The following is a 5,477-nucleotide window of genomic DNA, read 5'->3' as shown; positions in this document are numbered from 1 at the left end:
GCGCGCAGCAGATGAAAGCCCTCCAGCTTGAGCGCGCTGTCCGGGATGTCCTCACAGAGCCAACTGAAGAGGAACTGAAGAGGATAAACATAAGAGAAGCCTTTCTGAGAGAGAAGTCACTGAAAAAATAGTACCTCTGTTTAACACATCCATCATTCTTCATTTACTGTGAGATAAGATCACAGCATGCTTGGTGAGAAAAATGCAGAGAAATGCAGAACTGACATGTGAAACACTGAACTGTGATGAAAGCATTTTGATAACAAAACATTGCTGTAATCATGTTTTTTCAAGTTGTTAAATGTCTGTATTCGACATTACATTTTTACCTGGACCATTAACACATAAGTCATACATAACACGAAGCAGAACCAAAGTTATATAAATGGCACTCTTATATTGGCTTGAAGGGATATAGAATAAAACACTAGTGTTTAAAGCCATTACATGTAAAAGTTTGATTAACTTTATTGTTTCCTGTAGAATTAAGCTGATAAATGATTTCATGTTTCATGGTTGGTGTCCTCCTGTCTTTGCTGTGGCTGCAGACAAGTTCAACCACAATAGCAGGCAAATAAAATACAAGAAATAATGTCCATCACATCAATAAATGCACTGATCTGACCTCAAATGTAGCTCGTGGTACTGTATACTCCACTGTACTTGTTTGGCCAAATGTTATGATTAAAAATCTGGTAAAATTAGTAAAATTGTAGAAAAAACATCTTTAATTCAGATCATGACTGAAAATTAAATGTGAGAAAAATATGATTAGAAATTCCCTCATTTTACTTTTAAGGTAAAGGGTCTTTACCTTACAATATAAAGCCCATTAAGGTAACTGTTTTTATGACTTAACAGGCCCTAGCAGGGCCTCCTGAAACTGCCCTCGTACCGCCTCCTCGACTCTTGCTCCACCCCTCTGTCTCTCTCTCAGTCTTCTCTCTCCCCAGGACACAGCTGCTGTTCACTGGCCTCGTTTACCACCTGGGCCCAGTCAGCAATCACCTCCGTGAGGTCATATAAGCTGGGGATGAACTGGCTGTGGGAGGGTGGTTTTCTCTGGTGTCCCCAAGTTGTGTGTGAAGGTGGTGAAAGAGGTCCTATTATGTGATTGTCCTGTCTGTGGTGTGGAGTTGTAGGATCAGTAGGAAGAGTAGCCTTCATGTGAGTGGTGTGGACTTGTGGGCCTCAACAGCAGCAGCAGTGAAGCTTGCTGCTGCTAGTGACAGAGCGGGCTTGTGGGCCCCCAGAAGTGCCTCTTTGTAGTGTGGAGTTTTTTGTTTGGTTGTTGCGACATTTTTCTTTTTCTAGTGTTATTGGAAAAACGTTGGTGGTGTTGCTGGCTCTTTCAGTAAAGATTATTTGTAATAAAGCTGTAATATATACTGAACAGTCTGTATGGTTTCCTTTCATTCAGTTCCTGACCCATTTGTTACCAGTCCCCACACACCCACCTAGACCTCTACGTGGGGTCGTAACAATACAAAGAAACAAACTCAGTCAAACAATAAAGCTACACTAAAATCACAGAGAGTTGAGGCGGAGGGAAGTTTACGTGGAGTGACACAACCCTAGTGAAGTGCACATACACCTCATTACCCAAGCCACTCCACAAGGAGATAAAGAAGTATTTGGAGGACCTGCTGAAGAAGAGGATGAATTCAGAAATCATGGTCCCCATACTCATCAACCACAGTCTGTGTGCGACTGCATGGGAGTGCACTGCTTCTCAGTGTTGGACGTATCATTAGGGTTTTCTGGAGGAGAGTAGCAGATCACTCAAATCCTTTATTACACCTTTGACTTTTACTCGCCTCCAGTAGAGTTCCAGTGCAGTATGGAGGAGTGCCGATGAAATATCTCAGCCATATGTGGATAACAATTATGTCCACAGCAAATAATTTGAGTACCATCTGTGTGATATTATGTACAACTATCAAGCACATGGTGTGGAGCTTACTCCAAACAAGTGCGAGGTGTTTAAAGAAGTTATGGACATTTAATTAACAAAGCCTGCAGAGATACAATGAGGAGTAGCTAACATATTTTAATAAAAACCAAGCTTGAGTGAAAGAGAGGCCATCACAGCACTGACAGCAGTCTCTCTCTGTCCTTCCCTGCACAGCCCTGAGTTTAAATACAGTCAAGAGAACATAAGGTATTACACAGCTGTTGTTTACACCTATGATTTCCTCCAAGGAAAGAGTTTACCCTAATCACCTCTTTACAGGGTCAACCCAGCTCTTTGCCACTCTGCCACTTCCCCCATTCTCAAAGACATGGTGAACAAAAGACTTCACTACCTGTGGAATCCTGCCCTACTCTGGGGTCAGCCTGCCTGCAATAAAGTTAAAGCTCAATGTTCCTCCACTTCCCAAGACACAATCACCAGGCCCCACCATCTAACTGTGTCCAATAAAGTGTGAAACATACATATTAAAACCAAGTGACCAATACATCAGTAAAAGAAATTCAAAGACAATTCAAAGACAAAGACAAGGTGACATTTCTGGGAAGAATTGTGTCTAAAGGCTACTGCATGGATCACACTGAGTTAGCACCCGTTTAGGCACTGAAAACCTGCAAGTCTGAGACGGTGGGAGATTTGAGAAAAATGCTGGTTTTCCTTGTTCTACTACCGTCCATATATACCAAACTTCTCACCCACTCCCAGGCCACTTTACAGTCTGTTGTCTGCCCATAAGACAAAGACAAAGGATCGAATGGAAGCATGCACAAGAAGAGACAGAAGAAATCAGACCAAATTCCCTCAAGCCAGCCAATCACATTGACAGACCAACATCAGGCAGTGCTCTACCATCTTATTGACAATCTGTTAAGTCCACCACTCTTGGGCTATCCTGATTTTGAAAAACCATTAGTTTTGCATTGTGATGCCTCCCAAAAAGAACTGAAGTGGTACTGAACCAGAGACAACAGGGTAAACTGGTTGTCATTTGTTATGGTTCGAGAACACCCAGCTGCTCTTGAAACTAACAATCACATTGATTCACATTCACATTATTAGTATAATAGTTTATGTTAGTCAAACAGTGAGTACTAGAACCTAGACCATTTACACAGAAAGAGACACTGGGATGTATGTGAGGCATACAGTAGTAGATGTGTGTATGTGTAATAGGTTACAGGGTAGCAAAGCAGATCAAAACCTTCAGTCTGACACAGAACATGCACAAACAGTGAACTGACTTTACAGACATTACCTGGCACATGACATAAAGTGGGAGATGTATGTCCTGTCAAAGACTGTTGCTGTGAAGAGTATCTTGAGTGACTGACTCCCAGAGAAGCTCCTACTTTAACCCTCTGTTGAAGATATTTATGTCCTGGGAAATTGTCTTAAAGTATAAAATATTTGCTTATTTGTTTAAAAACATTTCATTTAAATTCACATCTGCATACCAACGAAACTTTATGTACCTGCACAGGTTAAAGAATATGGTGCTGCTGACTGTCCTTACTATGTGATTTGCTAATGTGTCATCCACAGCATCAGTAACACACTACGCCAGTGGTCCCTAACCCCCCGGCCACGGACCGGTACCGGTAACCAAAGTTACATCATGTTGCTTACATGTCAGAAAGTTTTGTTCTCTCTTCCAGTTCAGTGTTACAGCAAATTTTAAATGTAAAATGCTAATGGATAGACAAGGAACAATACAAACATTTAATAATCAGTGGTCATAATGACATATAAACTCATAAAATGGAAAGTTTCTTCAAATTATTTAGTAGGCACACAGGATTCACTTTGTCACTTTAGAGGAAGCGGTTCTGACATAAACGGTAGTAACCAGACCATTTTTCCTAAAATGTCATACACTTCGGATTCTAGCCAATCATTTTACCTTTGCAAGCGTAGTAGGCGGGTCCAGGTACGTACGTTCTTTTAGAGCAGAGCTACAGATTAAAAATGCCCAAGGCGAAGCGGTCAAAAGTCTGGCTGTACTTCACAGCAAAATATGCAAACTCAGCAGCCTGCAACAAGTGCTTTAACGTGATACTGTGCAAAGGAGGTAACACCTCAAATCTGATGAAACACCTGGCGACGTATAGCATTTTGTTAAAAGCCGAGAAATGCACCGTATTTGATAGCTTGCTGCGAGACCTCACACCGTGCACATCTACTGCGGGTGGGTTGCCTGTTATCAGACCCGGAGTTAGCAACATCCCCCAAAAACCGGAGGAGGAGAGTCCTGGCCCCTAGCCCTGCCAGTGTAGCAGAAATGATGACAGATGATGATGCAGCAGCAGCCGTTCTTCTCTGCGTGAGTAGCTTAATGTTGTTCGTGTGTAATTTACGTTGATAAGGCTAACCACGTTATTACATTAATGCACGTAAGGTGAACTAGCAAACACAGTCGTAGTTACATGCGGCTGTCTTCTTGTTTGATGGCAGATACTCCCTTCACCCTAGGCCAAAAAGGCTAAAATGACCAAAGAAAAAGTGGAAAAATGCTAAACATGAGAGGTTTTTGGACAAAGTTTGTGTTTTTTTCCATTGATTAAGCACTGCTTCCAGCCAAGAGTGATACCATATATGTGTCATGACCCTGTGCCTTCTCAGCTGACTCTGTATGGCTACAAGTGTTTTTGTTGTGCTGCATCTCTCTCTCCCCTGCACTGCGCTCTACCGGGGCGGAGTCATGACGGCTCCAGCCCCTGGCTCGGACACCTGCAAGCAATCATCTCACTCACTTCTTAAGGCGGCTGCTGAGAGTGCTTCCTCGCTGGATTATTGTGTAACACTCGTCAGTGTCATCACCTATCTGAGCCTTTTTCTGAGTTTCTGTCGTGCCACTACTTACCTGCCTTTCCTCTCTGTGCCAGGATTCTCGCCAGCCTGAGGACCGCCGTTGGTGAGCTAAAGCCGGAGTCCGAGCTACCTGAGCTTCAGTGGATTTTGTACATAGCCCTCTTCTTCCCGTGCCTGTGCTTCCCGGAGACCCTCTTCCTGTGCCCCCTCACCTGTATATATTTGCACCTGGTGTCTGTGTGTGTAAATAAAACGTGAACTTTAGTGACGGTCTGACTCCGAGTCCCTCCTGAGCCTGACAATATGCCCCATAGCTGCAGAAAAGGCTAACATTGTTATCTTTTTACAAAAAAACAGCTGAACATGAGAGGTTTATGGACCAATTTTGAGTTCTTCATTCTTTAAGCACCGGTTCGAGCACCGTTTAAGTACCGGCACCGTTTCAAAAGTACCGGTTTGGTACTGGTATCCGATAAAAGCTAAACAGTACCCATCCCTACTCATGACCTAAAAACAATCCAAAATTTCCATCAAGGGGCTTTTATAATATGTATATTAAATATATTTCTGCAATTTATCTTAACAGTGGTATATGTGGCAGATACATTCACCATATTGGGCTGATTTTGTTTTTTGAAAGTAAACAATGATGTCATGATCCTGGGTTGTTGAGCCAGCAACTATATGAACTGTTGTG

This window comes from Haplochromis burtoni, unplaced genomic scaffold, assembly GCF_018398535.1.
Source record: "Haplochromis burtoni strain Fernald_Lab_line unplaced genomic scaffold, NCSU_Asbu1 Contig_720, whole genome shotgun sequence".
Lineage (NCBI taxonomy): Eukaryota > Metazoa > Chordata > Actinopteri > Cichliformes > Cichlidae > Haplochromis > Haplochromis burtoni.
Note: the sequence above shows the minus strand (reverse complement) of the source record.